The sequence below is a fragment of the Brassica rapa genome, chromosome A09 (assembly GCF_000309985.2).
Source record: "Brassica rapa cultivar Chiifu-401-42 chromosome A09, CAAS_Brap_v3.01, whole genome shotgun sequence".
Lineage (NCBI taxonomy): Eukaryota > Viridiplantae > Streptophyta > Magnoliopsida > Brassicales > Brassicaceae > Brassica > Brassica rapa.
Window position 1 is genome coordinate 17,046,082 of NC_024803.2, and position 19,190 is coordinate 17,065,271.

The following is a 19,190-nucleotide window of genomic DNA, read 5'->3' on the forward strand; positions in this document are numbered from 1 at the left end:
GTGTTTACACATTTACAAATCAATGAAATAATAGACTTCAGTTGATACATCATTTTAAAAAGCATTTTAACCCTTCTTCTAACTCATTACAATAGCCTTTTTTTCTCATCTTAATAAACAAGAATGTTGGTAGCTTCATATTGACACATCATTTTAAAAAGCATTTTAACCCTTTTTCCAACTCATTACAATAATCATCATTAGTGTCTATAACAATAATACTTAAGAGATGGAAACAAACAATAGTAACTAGTCAAAGCATATCATATTTTTAAAAGTTTGTCTTGAAAAACTTAGTCAAATTTAGTAAAACTAAGAGAATATATTTTGAAAATATGAGTTTTACATATCTTGAAGTTACTTATCACTATTAAAAATACAAGTTATTCAAAAACAAGCGGAGAAGACTTAAAAACTAGCGGATAAGACTTCTATGGAAGTCTTCTCGGATCAGTTAGAAACTTTAATTAACGTGAATGTTGGTAACCTCATAAATATCACTAATTAAGTTATAAATTTCATTCAGTAGTCCAAATATTCATTAATAAATATGAATTAACAAGAAAATGTTAAAAAGTCTTTATAGTTTTAGAGAAAATGCAAGTTTATTAAATATTGACGTAGACGACATCCACGGAAGTCATCTAGTAGACTTCCACAGAAGTCGTCCATTTAGGTCGACGCGGACGACTTCAATCTAAGTCTTCCAGACGACTAAAATATAAGTTGTCTGGTCAACGCAGAGGTTATTTTTGCAATTGACTTTGAAATCTGTTATCTGGGACGACTGAAAAAATAAGTTGTCAACTTTTGTTTGGTTCAAAAAAAAACTCCAAAAAAGCTAGACGACTTACATTTCAATCGTCATAGGTTAGTTTTGCATTTGACTGGATTATTTTAGAAGTTTGACTTTCCTGGACGACTTACATTTCAGTCGTCTGGTGAAGAATTCAAATATCAATAACTTATTTAAACTCGACGACTTACAATTAAGTCGTCATAGGTTAGTTTTGCAAATGAAAAATAAAACTTCTATATTTAATTATATATAGACGACTTACAATTCAGTCGTCCGTCCGACGACTTACATGTAAGTCGTCCAGGATTTACGAGGTTTGACAAAAATCTCGGAATAAAATCCTGGACACCTTACATGTAAGTCGTCGGGCGGACGACTGAATTGTAAGTTGTCTAGGTATAATTAAATATTGCAGTTTTTTTTTTCAATTGCAAAATTAACCTATGACGACTTAATTGTAAGTCGTCTAGTTTTAATAAAATATTGATATTTCAATTTTCACCAGACGACTGAAATATAAGTCGTCCAGGAAAGTCAAACTTCTGAAATAATCCAGGCAAATGCAAAACTAACCTATGATGATTGAAATGTAAGTCGTCTAGGTTCTTTGGAGATTTTTTTTTGTAACCAAACAAAACAAGACGACCTAACTTTCAGTCGTCTCAGGAAACAGATTTCAAAGCCAATTACAAAAATAACCTCTGCATTGACTAGACGACTTCCAGGAAAGTCGTCTACAGCCAGACGACTTACCTGACGAACAGATCTGGAAAAAACTCGATTTCATACCTTAAATTGGTGAGATAATTTCTTTGGCACACATAAGGCTTCTCCAAAAACACATAATCTCAAACGAAAGTGACCCACCCAGAATCGTTAGCTTCTTTAATTCTATGAACCATAAAAAATTTAGAATCAAAATCTTGAATTTTTTTAGCTTAATGTGGAGAGAATGTGAGAGAGATGTTGTGTTTCGTTCATAAGAATGGAGAATTTTACGAAAAGCCCATAAATAAAACTATTAACTTTCAATTTTGGATTTTTAACAATAATTTTATTAAACTTATTTTTCTTATTTTATATACCATCTATTATATGTTATCATTAAATTTAGATATTTTTATTTATTAGTTTTTCTGATTTTGATTAAAAGTAATTACTTAAATATTAGTAATCAAATTCTATATTTTAAATATTTTTTTTACAAAAATTTAAATTGGTAGTATAGCTATATTTATTAATCCTTATCTGTATTACTTATGCTGATTTTTTTGCTTATGATAATAAAATAGTAAATAATTTTTCGGATTAATTTCAACGGATTCAGTGTATCCAAAAATACAAAAATAATAAATAACATTTCATATTTATCTGAAGGCAGTTTACATACATATATATATATATATATATATATATATATATTAGATATTCAAAATTATGTGACATATAATTTCATATAAAGTAATATAGATTATCAAATTTATCTTTTAAAAAACTCAAGTCTTGAAAATATTAGAAAACAGTATGTATATATATATATATATATATATTTGCATAACTAATTTCATTAGTTTTATTATTGAGAAATTCTCACAAATACCACATTCATGTTTACACTATTCAATTTCATAATACCGCTTTACATGCTTAAAATAATCACTTTTATCATTATTTTTAATAAAGCGTAAAAGACACTTATACCCCTAGGGTTAACTAATCTATACTTAGTGTTTAGAGTTGATGGGTGGGGTAAGGGTTTTAGAATGTGAAATTTAGAATTCTAATAAATATATAAATAAATATTTAAAAATGTAAAAAAATTAAAATTAGTTTCAAACATAAATTTTGATTTTTAAAAAGAAAGTAAAAAAACAATTCAGAGAAAATAGTGTTATTAAAAATTGGAATTTGAAACAAAATAATTCAAAAACATAAAAAAATATTTCTTTATTTTTTTATTTTTATTTAAATAATAATTTATTATATATATATAGAACAAGGATATAAATGTCTTTTGCCGCTTAATGAATAATGTATTTTTGAAAATGTCCATTTAGTGGTCGTAAAGATGAAAAGTGGTAATATGAAAGTGATAAACATAAAGTCCCCTTTATTATTTGCAAAAAAACTATATAAAATAATTTTTTATAATTCTAAAATTTACAATTGGTTTGAATTAAAAATGTACAATTGTTTTGTAAAAGCATGTATAGACTATCTAATGTTGTGTTAATATATTTGGTGCAAATAATAATAGTAAGAGATGTGGGAAATTTTATAATTTTTTAAAATTGTGATTGTGCAATATATGGTGTTTCACTTATAAGTTATAACTAGAACTTGACCCGCACGCCCATACGGATATTTATTTTCACTTTTATATATAAAATATTATTTAAAGGATTACTAGTTTATATTTTAAATATTTATCATATTTTAAAATTCTTATAAACATCATAGTGAAATAGTTTACATGTTGGAAACAAATATTGATCCATGTGCCTTATTTAAATTTCGACAAACATTGAACCATTGATATGTTTGAGTAATGTGTCTCTTAACACGAAATCGTTTCCCAACTATATAATACTTTAAATATTTTGATTTCATATGGGTCATAAGGCGAGATTTAGATACATCAGAAAAGAAATATTCCATTATAAACATTAAATATTATTTTATAAGTAATTTTATGATATTTAAAACTGTATATAGATAAATTTCTTGTTAAAATATATTTTAGAAATATTTGAAATATATATTTTATTAAAGAATAAAAATATATTTTAGATATATTTGAAATATATATACTTTAGGCAACATTTAGATATATTAAAATGAATATTAAATAATAAAAAATCCATATTATTATACAAGTAATTCAAATATAGTTGAGCCTTACCATAGATAGATGAAAGTATTACATTGTAGGTCACATTTACAGTTTTAATAACATCCTAGGACATTTTCTTCTACCCACACACTTTCTCTAACTATTTGATCAAATTGTCGTTAGCTTTTCTAACTAAAACTGAACTATTCTCTTTCCACACACTCTCTTCTCTCCTTTTATAAATGGTGGTCCCATTCTCTTCGTTACTTTTCTCTTCATTTTTTTTATTTTTATTATTTTGAACACTCTCTTCATCTTTATCAGGTTTTTTTTATTAAAACATAACTGAGATTTCACCGTCACACCATAGACACCGGGACTCGCCGAACTGTCCACCGGAATCTTCAGAGCCACGGCGAGCTTCATCCACCGCAGTGGTCTTCATTCTCCTTGGGGCTTCTCTTCCGCGGTGTCTCCTGTCCGCCGTGAGATCTTGTCGTTAATGAAGAAAGATTGGAGCGTTATTGTTACTGTGTTGGCTGCAACCGCATCAAATCGCTAGGCCCTATGTGTCTTCTTGTCCCGACTGCAACCAGGATCTCTCAGCGCGACGACGGAGAGCCACCGCGGCGATCTCCGACTACAGATCCACCTTCGTCGTCTCGATTCATCTTCAAGTCATGCTCAAGCTCGATCCGTGAACATGACTCTGTGATAAGCCAGCACCGACCTCTAGTTAATCCATGATTGATTGGTTTTGGTGATGAAGACATAGATCGATCGTTTCCAAGCCAAACTTCTCCTTTTTTGCATGTTTGGTCCTTGAACATTTCTGTTCTTCTCAATGTGAACCCAAACTCTCAGATTTTCGTATAAGTCCTCTTGAACTAATTTCAAACTTCCAATTGTGCTTCCGAGCCCTTATAATATGCAAATGAACACATACATACAACAACATCAAAACGCATCGTAAATAATTTAAATAAACTAAAACATATGTTAAAACCATAAAAATCATGAGATGTCATTGTTGAAAATAATAATTCATATGTTCACACTGATAATTTTTCTATGCTAGTTTGGACACCAAATATTGTTAATGTTTTCCATAAAAGTAAACACAAAACTCCAAAGAAAAATCAATGGCTTTGGATGTCCATGTGGACACTATATTATGAATGGAATGATATAAATGATTTAATTGAATTTCTAAAGTTGACAAAAAATGAAATTTTAAAATTTATTTTTATCCCATATGATATGAATATTGAACAAACAAATTCAATATATAAATATAATGAGAACTATAACGATCTAAGAATTAAAACAAGTTACTTAAAATATATTTTTTAGCAACTATACCAAAAATACTAAGATCATCAAATATCATAAGAGCAATGTACAAACATACTGGTAGATATGTGATTTTTCGCAAAACCTGGTACATGTAGTTTTTGTAAAACCTTGTACACGTGGACAATAAAATATATGTGTACACGTGGATAATAAAATATATGTGGACATTGCCATATGTACATTGGTTCACAAGTGTACATGTGTAAACTTTTCATATATAAACTTTATAAATCTATTGTATGTTTTAACATTTGTACATTGTTCATATGTATACTAATTCGTATGTGTGTACACAATTACATTAGTATGGACATTGCCATATGTACGCTTGTTCACAAATGTACATGTGTACACTTTGTTCGTTGACAAATTCATGTTTTCACCGTACATACAACAAAATGTTAAATGTGTACACATGTACAGCAAATTTCTCAGTTTTTTTTATGATTTAATAAGTTTGTTTAATGAACAAGAGAGGGCTAAAGATCATCTTATTCTTCGTCGATTACATAAACTGTTTAAACGTTTCAATATCAGATTACAGTAAGATTATATCACTCATCCTGAAACCCAACAATAGCAATCTGTCCATAAAGGACCAAAGTTGCAAAACCAAAGTTATATAAAACACGAAGGACCAAAGTTGCAAAAAATAAAAGTAGCCATTGATGTTCTCTAGCTTCTCGAAACAGTGCCGCGGCGAAGAGACAAGGTGACGACGTAGGGAAAGTTGTAGAAACACAGCAGAGGAGATGAAGATATGTAGATACAGCGAAGGAGATGACAAAGAAAACTACTACGGATTTGGGGGTATGACGTCTTAAGAGAAGACGAGACGGAAACGGTACAGATGAGTTGCAGGGCACAAATCAAGGCAGAGAAGGAAGAGTTGCCGAAGAGAAAAGCTTGAATTTGAGTGGTTCGTGTTTAAGGTGACGACGACGCAACGAGAATCCGACCAGGTGAGCTCAAAGAGACCACAACGGTCACTCTTTCATAGCTTCATCCTCACCGTCGTGTATCTCTTTATTTTCAGATTCAAAATTTTCTTGTGTCTACAATTAAAGTTATTTTTCTTGCTACGGAGAGAGAGAGAGAAGGAAAATGACAAAGCTTAAAATTGGTGGGACCACTCTAGTTAGAAGAATAAGATTAGTTAGCAATTGTTTGGATTTTAGTCACAAAAACTACCCCAATAGCAAGAAGTGACTTATTATGTAATAAAAAGATGGAAAGTGACCTAGAGTGAAAATCACTCATAGATGAAATCATTTATTTTTAAAATAATTAATGGTAGTGGTTAAACATATATTTTTAAAAATTTAAAATACATATATTTTAGGGGAATTTGAACACATAACCATAGAAGAAAAAGAAACTAAGAGTCTAACCATAGCATATGGTACGCTACAATATAAGCGGTGTGTTTATATATAATGTCAATAATGCCCCCGTCTGCGCGTGAGAAAGTTGTTGGGCCCACTAGCTCTTACAGATTTATTTATCCAGGAAACTGAACCGTTTTACTGTCCATTATAACCATTACACAAACGAGACCCCGACCGCTCTAGAGACCGGAGATTTTTTCGCTAACGTTGCTATTGGATTTCGTTTCGATCTGGCTTACGGAGAGCGATATCGACCGTGAATGAATACACGTCAGTCAGTTTTTTCGGTTCAAACGTCCGTAGTATCTCGTTTTGGACGGCTCGGGTTTTGTGAAATTGACAGAAACCTCCTCAATTGATTGCAGATCTCGGGTATTGACTTCTGCGGCGTCGTCATTGCAAGGTAATTGTTGAGTATATCCTCCGGTGAAACAAACCTAGGGTTTACGGTTCCGAAAATTTGAGAGGTGGCTAAGTTAAATTTCTGGACTGTAGGTTATATGATTTTCGATATACAAAAATAGTATAGTCCCTTTCCGAGTTGACTGTAGGTATCACATCATATAATTTATCGGAGGGACTGAACTAATGGCTGTATAGTATTGTATCACCTAACTAAAAGACCAACCGTAAACCAATGCCTTTGGTTGACTATAGTTATTGTTTATGTAGTATGGTATAACGTGTTTTGCGGTTTATGCTATAAACGTGCCTTGTATAACCATATAATACTGAGATCATATTTGCGTTGACTTACATGAACTTTATTGCCATTGTCAGGATGGAAGAGGTTGGTTTGCCGGAACGTTTGTTTCAAACAGGGTATGAACCGACGGACCGAAAATGGATTAACAATTACTTCAACTTACGGTGGATTGAGGTTGTTAAAGCAGCACTTTCAGATGCTCAGCAGGAGATGTTGGTTGAATCTCAATTTAGACAACTAATGCTGATGGGAGTGCACACATTTTCAGTGATGTTTGCACACCAGCTGTTGTCACGTCAGTTGTTGACCCGAAAGTTGTATGAGCTGTGGTGGTTGTTTGCGGGGAAGCCAATACGATATGGTATTTGCTGACTTCGCCTTAGTGACAGGTTTCAATTGTGGGACACCTCCTACCCCCAACGTAGGTTACGAGCGGACGGGAAAAGCGAAAAAAGGGCAAAGCAAGTAGGTAGGGATGGAGTGATCTGGCAAGCATTGTTTGGCAGCGAGGATACGATAACCCCGGAGTGGATTATATGCAGGTTGAGCCAAAAAGAAAAATACAAAGATGAGGAGACGAGATTGCGTTTGTATCTTATCCTGCTAGTAGAAGGTATTCTCTGCCCAACTAGTGGTTCAACGCATATAAGGCCAGATGTGGTTGAGATGTTGAGTGATATGCGGATGTTTATGGAGTATCCTTGGGGAAGGGAGTCATTTCTGTTGACCGTTCCATGCGGGAAGATTAGGGCAGCCGGCCAATTGGCCCAAGACACACTGGCCATACAAGGGTTTTCGCATGCTATGGTTTTAGTAACAGTTTGCAGCTGCCCACAAATTATTACAGACTCACGTTTAGGGGAGGCGCTGCTGGATGACGCGCTTCCCATAGAAGACATTGTTGATGGTGTGTGTGCGAAGACTGTTAAAATCAATGTTGTAACTGTTCGGAACCTTGAGCTTATTGGTCAAGTATGCGGTTCCCAGCTTTACAATCTTACCTTAACCATCCGTCTTATTTGAGAAACATTGAACATCCACGGTTTTGTTTTTTTCAGGCTGCAGTTCGCTCGATACTATGTGAAGCTTCTGACATACCTCCATTCCCTTATGAGGTTGACGATATGCGCGTTGCTCACATGGTCGCCTTGATTCGCGAGGGCTTCCCTTTTGAAATCAACACATGGCGTGGGGGTGTGAAGGCAAGTAATGCAAAACAATGGAAGGGTGGTAATGGCCCCGACCGTTTAGGAGATTCTGAGGGGAAACATGGGCAAGCGTCAACTAATGATGGTCATGGATTAGGGGGTGGGCATGGGTTGACGTTGGATGTACCAAACCTAGTGCAATGTTTGGCAAATGAACTGCAGGCACGAGCAGGGCCTTTGTTAGGAATTATTAAAACCCACATTACCCAAGAAATGGTTGCACTCAAGAAGGAAGTTTTAGTACCACTTCGGATGCCGGCAGCAGGAGGAACGGCAGATCTAGGAAAAGGTAGTGTTTTGTATATTAATTTGTTAATATTTGAGGACACAAGTGTTTAACGCAGTGCTACACGTTGTATGGTTCTGTGCGCAGAAGCTGCAGGAATATCGATTTCTGTGCCGGGAAATAGTGAGCCCGGGTTTATTGTCTGCAGGAGGCCCATGTAAGCATGCATGAGGGCGTAGTTTCCCGCCATTGATCCTAAGACAGTTTCCATTGCAATTTCCCGAAAACGCCAAGATTTCCAGTAGGATACATTAACATGGAAGTCGTCAAGCATCAGCTTCCTAATTGTAGCTGGCATTGGGCCGTGCTTAATTCCGATAAAACGCATTTGTATTAGCTCACCAATGACTTGTGTCGTTGCCAGCTTATGATAGTTGCGGCGTGCATCCACGGAACAGCTGTGCGTCAGGGTTGCTTGACGTATCTGGAAGTTGCCACTGCCATCAACTTTCGCTGCGTAGACGCGCCATGGCCAGTCAATAGTAACACAAATCAGAATAGCAATTTTGATTTTGCAGTCGCTCTTGGACATGAACACTTGCCCAACGAAAAGATTGTCGCCTTCATAAGGTATAGCTTCAAGAGCAGCATCGATGCCTGCAATACAATGAAAATGTTGGCTCATTTCTATATCTATACTATGTATATTTATAGTATAGTCCACTAGAAAACTAACCATCTACTTCACCGCTGTCAATAACAGGTGCCGCATCTCGTGCAAATAGTACCGGCTCAGTGCTCTCGTCGTTTAGTAGGTCATGTAACAAGTCCTGAAAGCGCGTCCAGGTGTAGAGGCTGCTTTGTTGGGCCACACCGGATGGTTCTGCAGTAGTTGGTGATTCTATGGGATCAGCTTGTGTTTCGGTCTGTCCATCCCTTCCTATCGCTGCGTTGTTGGCTTCCATTGGGTCCTCAAAAAGACGACGCCTAACCGCTCTACTACTTTCCCCATTTCCCCCACCCACACCGTTGTTTGTTGACGTCTCGGGGAGAAGGAACTGCACGTCGCGGCCACATTTGTTCCCTTCAGTGGCTACCGCTTTCTCTTTTCCTTTGCATCTAGCTTCGGTTTGAGGGCTTACTAGACGAATGATTGGTTCCCGTATGACTATACCACTTTGTGAGTATGGAATAGTCTGACTTCGTTGAACCACAAAACTCCCACCCACGTCGTTTTTCTGTTGTGGACAAGTCAATGGCGTTTCAAACATCGCAAAATCCAGCCACGCATCCTCCAAAATGTCGTCTGATGCATTCTCGATTTCAGCTTCGTTGAGTATTAGCGCTTGGTCAGTAACATTAGCAAATGGTGGTCTTGTTTTACTCGTTGTTATACCATCTATATGCTCCGAGATGGTAACAAACAAGTTAACCTCCTCTATTTTACATCGCATCTGAACAAACGCCTCCACGGCATCGTGTTCTGAGATGTACTGTGGTGTGGAACCATCACCATTGTCGATCTGCATCCATGAGAGAAATTGGTATGAAAGTTTGAATGACACGTTCTTTGCAACGATCCCTAGGGTATCCTTAACCATTTAAACCAACTCTTCATACTCCAGGTCAGGGAAGAGGTCAATGCTATGCTTGCCTTGTTCTGAAAGGGAATCAAAAATCCATCTTCTGTTTTCCTCGCGGACCCACGATCCGGTTAATCGCATAACGGTGTCCTGCTCCGTCATCTGCATTGTCAGGGGTGAAAGCAGCTATGAGTTCAAGAAATTTTATGAAGTTTACATATATAGTATAGTCCTATACTCTACTTGTTTGTCAACACTTTTGCTCCGTCAGAACCTCTTTCATCTCCCATTATTAACAGAGTCGCATACTTATTTAACCTATCGGCCTGGTGCTCCTTATATAAGTTACCCTCCCTATCATAGTACTAACCCACCCAACCAACATAGCAACATTTAAAGCGCTTTAATATAGAAAGTTCAAACCTGGTAGTTGTCTCCTTGTGCTTTTACTCTCCCGCTGCTTCTTCTTCAAACATTTTTTAACTTTTACACAGTCTATTTTTACCCTTCTCCCAGTATAGTTCCGCTTCTGTTAATATAAGTTATAAATTATATTTTGATGGATGCCAGCTGTCCGCAGTTCACACCACACGTTCTTTATGAGCAGGAATTTCCCCTCGTTTGAATTATTCACCTGTGGGTGGGATATTGAAATGACTTCCCATACTATTTATCGGTTTGGTACACAAGATAAATACGCACATGCAAATTTACTGGATTATGCTTCTCTATGCGCACGCGCTCTTCAGGGTTTGTTTTGGGAATTTGGGCCAAAACCTGTCGTTTCCGTGGGTTCGAATCATAGCATGGTTATTTTCTTCATTGTTTCTCTCCTTATGAATATCCACCAAATTGATCCTATATTTTAAGCTTTACAAACTAAATGTGTGGAGTTTATATGATACTTGGGATATATTATATTATATTATTAAAAAAACATTTTTAAACCTGAATTTTTCAAAAATTTAGCTAAATCATTTTCGGAAATACGTTGATCACAAAAATTTAGCCAAACTTGATTGAGGAAATGTTTTAATAAAATAGAAAAATACAATAATTATTTAAAAGCATGTTTATTTAATTTTCAATGGCATTGGATTGTAAATATTGTGAAAATTTGAGGGTTAGTTTAGGTTTGTACTTATGTTTTAATAGATTAGATATAATCTCATAAAAAGCGAGATTGTTTTTTGTTTTTAAGCAGTACGTAAATTTTAGATATAAATTATGAAATCTAATCATGCTTAATCTACGAGACAAATCCTCTCATACCCCTATATTTCATAACACAATCTCAAAAGTACACTTTTGTTCTTTTAATTTTATATGTCAAACGAAAAATCATAAAATTAAAATGGAAACATTAATATTTTTTATTTGATTTATAGAATTTGATAAAAATATTTCAAAAATCAAAAAACATTGTTTTCCATATTTTCGAAAAAAATCATCAAAATGTGATTAAAAACGATTTTAAAATATTTTTTTCTGAATTTGAAAGGTATATAATTTAAATATTTGTCCATGGGTTCACTAATCCATAGGGAGGGTTAGGGTTTAGTTTTGATGACCGGGAAGGATTTGATTTGGGAATTTGGATTATGATCAAAAAAGAATTATGAAATAAGGGCATAGGAGACTCTAGGAACCTATAAGAAATTTGGCATTTTATATTTGGGGCACACGAGAAGTTGGCTCATCTATCTACTTATAAATCGGAATTCCTAAATATAATCAGAAAATCTAATTATCCAAGCATAATATAGTGTATTACACATGTCGAATTAAAGTTAGTAAACCACAAAATAGGCTTTATGCCACTCGCAACATCGCACATAGAAGCCCTTTCATGACATATATGGCCCATTAGTTTATTTCTTTAAATTAGCACTATATCTTGATTCCGCGCAATCGCACGGATGTTTATTTTCAATGTTATAAATATAAAATCTTGTTATAACATCGTTAGTAACAAATATTTTTAATATTGACTATATATCAAATGTTTATATGATTTATTTAAATCTAATAATATTATAGTTTACATCTTTGTCATCTTATTAATTTTGTCATCTTATTAATGATTTCAAACCATGACATGTATTTGTAGATTTTTATTATACATTTACTTCATTTATTTTGAGTTAATTATTAGACAACTTAACATATGCAAAGTTCAACTGATTTGGTATATATTTTATATTAACTCATATTTATAAGCATAAGTAATAAAAATAACTTGTGAATTTAGTAATTTATTTGCGTTTTATGACAATTTAAAAATATTCAAATTTATCGTTTATTATTTTAGATCTTTTGAAAGCTGTTAAGGTAAATCTATATCCAAGTCGTATAGTTAACTAAAGGTCTGGAGTTGTAATGGTACCGAAAATATAACTTAATTTCGTGTATTAAGAAGTTTTAAACAAATATATGGAAAATTTGAAGATTTTATAGTATTTTAAGATAGTGGTTTTATATTAGTTAATCAATATTTTTATGGGATATTATATTGTTTCACGTTTCTTTTTATGTAAAGGGATAAAAAGTTTGAAGTTGTTATGGGAAATCTATAAATTAATTTTATGTATTTCAAAATTTTAATTAAAAATACGGAAACAAAAGAAAGATTTGTTTTTTTTTTGTCATCACAAAAGAAAGATTTTATGATATGTTTACAGAGTGATCTCTATTTATTAGATAATCAAAATTATTTTATCGAATACTCTTTTATTTTGATAAGATTTGGTTGAATATTTTTTAAATGTGAGATCACAACTTTAGAAAATTTATGAAAGACTTATTTTGCATGATACATACACCAAATGTTGCGCAACTCGTTAACTGAATTTGGGTAATTGGTTTGATATTTTAATAGGGGTTCTTTCAAAAATGACTCAAAATTTCAAGTCAAACACAAAAATAACATATGTTTTTTTTGAAACTTTGTTTTGTCCTATTCACCCTAGAAGTTCTAGTTATTCACGAAAATACCGTTACTCTTTTTTCTCCGAAAATAAGGCTTTTACCTTACTATCCTCATCTTCACCAAATATTTACAACTTTGCCATTGACATAAAAACCTCAACCAACATGAACTACCAAATCGATAGAGTTAATGCTCTAAAGTTTCGATTTGTTCTCATCCTTTTTCATTTCCAATCCACACAAACCACATATCTTACGCGTTCTCTCAAAATTCATCAAAAACTGAAGATTTTGATTACAAATTATGTAAGGTTCATAAGTTCACGATTCTTGGTGATTAACGAGTAGGTAGCTGTTGTGGTGAAGTTCTAGGTGATTGGAGAAACCACCAAAGACATCTCACGAGTTCAAGGTATGAAATCGCGACGTGCATTTTATTTTTAGTTCAAGTCAAATCACGAGTTCAATATTTTTCATCGAGAAGACTACTTTAGAATTCTTCTGGTCAATGCATATGTTAGTTTTGCAATTGACCTTTTGTGTGTTTTTATTAGAAGACTTCCATAGAAGTCTTCTAACTTTCCTTTGTAACCAAAAAAGTTTCAAAATTCTCATAGAAGACATCTTTAGAATTCTTCTCGGATAAACATGTTACTTTTAAATTTGACCGAAGTTGGTCAGAAATTATATTTTTTCTAGAAAACTTCTGAAAGTCTTCCCTAAGTCTTCTCAATGTGGAAGATGTCTGCGTGAGTTACTTTTGCAATTGAAAAATAATAGTAAGAAATTTAAGTCTTCGAGTTTAATTCTGGATTTTGGTCAAACATTTGCTCGCGAGAGAAGACTTTTAGAGAAGTCATCCGACGGAAGACATCTAAAGAAGTCTTCTCTCGAAAAGTCAAATATAGTCAATTGCAAAACTAACCCAGCAGACTTTTTGCAACATTGAGAAGACTTCCGAAATACTTAGAGAAGACTTCTTTTAAAGTATTCTCCAGGTAGACTTCCTTAAAAGTCTTCTACAAAAAGTCAAAATTCTGACTAACTTCGGTCAAATTCAAAAATAACATGTTTATTCGAGAGAAAATTTCGCAAAAAATTTCAATTTCAAAAGTAAGCCAATATTTACAAAGGAAGACTTCCAATGATGACTTATATACAGTAGACTTCTAAAGAAGTCTTCTTTCGTAAATTCGCAATTGCAAAAATGATCTAAATAGTAGACTTCTTTTGAAGTCTACACAGAGTAGACTTCTTTTGAAGTCTTCTGTGGATGACTTCAAAAAAAATCTTATACGTAAATCTTTATTAAACTTCAAATTTATCCAAAATTAAAATGAATTTTTAATATATTTTTGCTAATTCATGTTTATTGGTCAATAATAGGTCTACTGAGTTGAATTATAACTTAATTGGTGATAATTATGAAGTTACAAACATTGATGTTTAATAATGTTTCTAGCTAAACGGAGAAGTCTTCTGTAAGTCTTCCTCATAGAAGACTTGTAAAAGACTTCATAAGAAGTTCTTCTCTGTTGATTTTATTTTATTAATTTGATGTTCTTTGTTTGTGTTGTCTTCCTCATAAGATACAATTTTTTAACTTCCATGAAATTTAAAATTTCAACTTTCACTTAAAATTTAATTCTGATCTTTTGTGAATTTGACTAAAATTTCTTGTGAAATCTTCTTTCTTAGTTTTAGCAAATTTTACTAAGTTTTTGTGTTGTTGTGTTTCGTTATGTGTGGGTAGAATGGTCAAAATATTTTTTGGTATGTTGCATCAATAACTTTAAGGAGTCAAATACTTTTGGCAAAACCTGAACATATTTACCATTTTTTGATTAACATCTCTTAAAGTTTACAAAATAATTCACAATTAAAATATTACACATACAAATCATAAAAAGACCATAAACAAAATTATTACACAGCTAGATATTATTCCTCAACATAGATAAGCTTGGATTCCACTTCACATTATCTCTTTGTATCACTTTGGGCATAAGACTTTGGAATACTTTCTGAAGACTTCGTGGGAAGTCTTCTACCATAAAATACCTTAGAAGATTTCCCAAAAAGTCTTCCAAGAGTCTTCCAAGATTCTGCCAACAATTATCCGAGAAGTCTTCCAAAATCTGCATATTCAAAAGCATTCAAAAGACTTCAAAAATAAATTTTTAGATAATAAACAAAACAATCACATTAGATTGGATATATAATTTTGTAGAATCTAATATATAAAAGAGACAAAATACATATCCAAAATTTATACTACTTTAGGCAGAAGACTTCAGAAGACATCCTGAAGACTTCGTGGGAAGTCTTCTAGCATAAAATTCATTAGAAGACTTTCTAAGAAGGCTTCTGAGAAATCTTTCGAGAGTATTCTTTCGAGGTCTTTCGAAGTCTCTCAGATCTGGAAAAACCTGCAAATTCAAAAACATTCAAATGACTTTAAAACGGAGAAAAACTTCAAAAATGAAATTTTTATGCTTACAAAATAAACAAAACAGTCACACTATGTTGAATCTATAGCTTTTTAGAATCTAACATATAAACACACACATAAATTTATATCCAAAATTTAGAGATCTACCTTTGAAAGAGTGAAAGATGAGAATCATGTAATAAAAAACCTGCAAAAAGAAGATAAATTAGTGAGAAGATATAAGAAAATGTGAGAAATGAATATAAAGTTTGGTGTTTTGATGTTCAAAGAGATTAGAGAGGGTTGGAGATTTTTAGAGTGAGAAACATTACATTTTTGTTGCAATCAATTGAGAGGAAGAAAGAGAATATGTAAATTTTCTTTATATATGGAGACAAAAATTCCAATTAGGTTAAATATTTTCGACCCATAAGACTTATGGAAGATTTATGGAAGACTCATGGAAGACTTATATAAGACTCATGGATGACTTATGAAAGACTTTGATTTAGACGGGAAACCTAAATTATTCCAAAATTTATGTGGGATGTGTCGAAAGACTTCTTTTAAAGTTTTATGTGAGTCTTCTAGACCCTAAAATCAAATAACTATGCAAAAAAACTTTTAAACTTAAAAAAACCTAGAAAGTGTTTAAATCAAATTATTAGATAGTTACTAAACATATATAGGTCAATTTGAAAAAAGGAAAAAAATGAAGATAAGATTTCAAATCTAACCCTAAAGATACCAACAATACTATAACATATGTTATTAAACCCTAAACTAATAATTCATGAACCAATCTACATTCACTCGTCTTTGTTGAAAATAATTCAATTTCAGATAAACTAAATTTACATGATTGAAAAATGTTTATTATTACATGATTTCAAATTTTCACCCGTGAAAATATTTTTTATAAAAAACTTAAATTATTTTTAATATCTAATCAATGAGAAGACTTTCTCTCGAAGAATTTTGGAAAACTTATGGAAGACTCCTAGAAGACCTATGGAAGACTTTGATTTAGGTGGGAACCTAAATTATTCCACAATTTAGGCAAGAACCATAGATTCTACTAAAATTTAGGCGGGGTGTGTCTGAAGACTTCTTTTTAAGTATTTTGTGAGTTTTCCAGACCATAAAAACAATTAACTATGCAAAAAACATTTTTTAAACTTAAAAAAAAAACTTCGAAAGTGTTTAAATGAAGTTATTAGATAGTTACCACACATGACAAAAAAAAAGATAGTTACTAAACATATATGGGTCAATTTGAAAAAGAAAAACAATGAAGGTAATATTTCAGAATCTAACCCTAAAGATACATACAATACTATAATATATATTACTAAACCCTAAACCAATGACTCATGAGCCAATATACATTCACTCATCTATATTGAAAATAGTTCAATTTCAGATGAACTAAATTTACATCATTGAGAAATGTTTATTATTACATGATTTCAATTTTTTACCCATCAAAATATTTTTTTATAAAATTATTTTTAAGACCTACTGAACGAGAAGACTTGCAAAGAAGTCATCGTAGAAAAGACTTACAAAGAAGTCTTCTCTAACGGAGGGTTAGTTTTGCATTTGATTGAATTTCGGGTACACTTTTGTATTCAAAATCAAATTTTGAGTCATTTTTGGCAAATCCCCCTGTTTTAATACTTATTCTGTTAGGGAAATATTATATACGATTTTACAGTCAACAATAACCTCCAAAATACATAAATGTAAATGTGTTGATTAGAAAGTGTTCAAACAAAATTGTTATAAGAGAAATCCAACTATTTTTATTGGATAATTTGCCAAATATGACTCACAACTTGATTTTAAATACAAACCTAAAAACTTTGTGAAATTACATCCAGTCCCTTGTGACCAAAAAAAAAACCGAAGCCATTTTTACGAATATAGTCCGAGTAAGTCACCTGAGTCGTCTGAGATGCTAGAAGTCTTCTAGACGACTTCCAAGTAAGTCTTCTGGTGTAGTTGATCTTAAAAATAATTTTTAATTTTTTTAAAAAATATTTTGATAAGCGAAAAATTAAAATCATGTAATTATAAACAGTTTTAAGTGATATAAATTAAAATATAACAAAACTAAATTGTTTTCAACATAAGGTAGTGAATCATAGTATTCTTTGGTCTAGGGTTTGGCAACATAATTTGTAGTATTGTATGTATTCTTAGGGATAGATTTTGGAAAGCTTGAATGTTTGTTTTGAAAAAATTAATTTTTTACCTTTAAGTGTTTATTTTTGTGTATAGTAATTATTTTTGAAGTTTAATTTGATTTTATGAAGTGTTTAGTTAGTTAATTAAGTTTAGGGGTTATGTTTAGGGTCTAGACGACTTCTATCGATGTCGTCTGGTGAATAATTTTAGCTGGACTACTTACAAGTAAGTCGTCCAAATATTCCCATCTAAAATTATTTTAAAAATTATTTTCCCGCTTAAATAATTTAAACCAGACGACTTACTTGTAAGTTGTCTGGGAAGTAGTCGTCTGGTAAGTCTTCTATTTTAGTTTCCCGCTAAAAATATTTTAATTTTCCGCTAAAAGTATTAAAGTCGTCTAGGCGACTTACAAGTAAGTCGTCTGAATCAAAAATATTTTAACCTAATTCGATTTTTTGTCTCCCTACATAAAGAAAAAATTACACATTCTCTCTCCTCCTCTCAAATGGCTGCAACAAAAATGTAATGTTCATCATTCTAAAACTTTTCAACCTCTCTCTAATCTCTTTGAACTTATAAACACTAAGCTTTATATCAATTTATTGTTTTTGTCTCATGTCTTTCTCACTAATTTATCTTATTTTTGCAGGTTTTTCATTACATGATTCTCATCTTCCACTCATTTAAAGGTAGATCAATCAATTTTAGATACGTATTTTTGTGTATTCTATAAAGGTAGATTTATCTAATCTTTCACTCATTTTCTGTGTTTTTAAGCCATTAGAACGTTTTTGGATATGCACGTTTTTCAGATCTGGATTTGGATGTGCAGGTTTTTAAGATCTAGAAGACTTCTGGGACGACTTACCTGTTAGTCTTGTGACGGAGTTTCCTTTTTCATAACAGATCTGAGCGTTTTGTTATGTTTTTATGTCTGATTTTTCTTCATTTGGTAACTTCCTGTTGTATAAAGTTTTTACTTTTTTCCAAACTAAAACTCTCCAAACCCACTCTAATCTCTTTGACTTGAAAACACCAAATTTTATATGAATTTTTCAGTTTTGTCTCATGTCTTTTTCACTAATCTATCTTTTTTTTGCAGATTTTTAATCAGATGGTTCTCATCTTCTACTCATTTAAAGGTAGATCTATTAATTTTAGATATGTATTTTTGTGTGTTCTATAAAGGTAGATTTATCTAATCTTCTACTCATTTTCTCTGTTTTTAAGTCATTTGAATGTTTTTTGATATGCAGATTTTTCAGATCTGGAAGACTTCTTGAACAATTTACCTGTTAGTCATCTAAAATATAATGCGCTAGACGATTTCAAAAAGTCGTGTGGACTTCCTGGAAGTCTTCTGACGAAGTCTTCTTCCATATCAAGTGGAGTCCAAACTTGTCTTTGTAGAGGAATGATCTATAATAGTTTTGTTTGTGGTCTGTTTTGTAATTTGCATGTCTACTCTTTTAGTTGTCATTTTTTTTGTAAAATCAGTAATAATGTTTCCCGAGATGTAATACATGTGCTAACAATGTG

At 32.3% G+C, this 19,190-nt stretch overlaps 1 long non-coding RNA gene across 1 annotated transcript; it reads left to right on the forward strand.

Moving 5' to 3' along the window:
* Positions 1-1,401: 1,401 nt before the first annotated feature.
* LOC117128359 lies at positions 1,402-17,907 on the forward strand. Its single transcript, XR_004451664.1, has 2 exons — positions 1,402-6,779; positions 7,157-17,907. It is a non-coding gene; the product is annotated as an uncharacterized LOC117128359 (long non-coding RNA).
* The last annotated feature ends 1,283 nt before the right edge of the window (positions 17,908-19,190 follow it).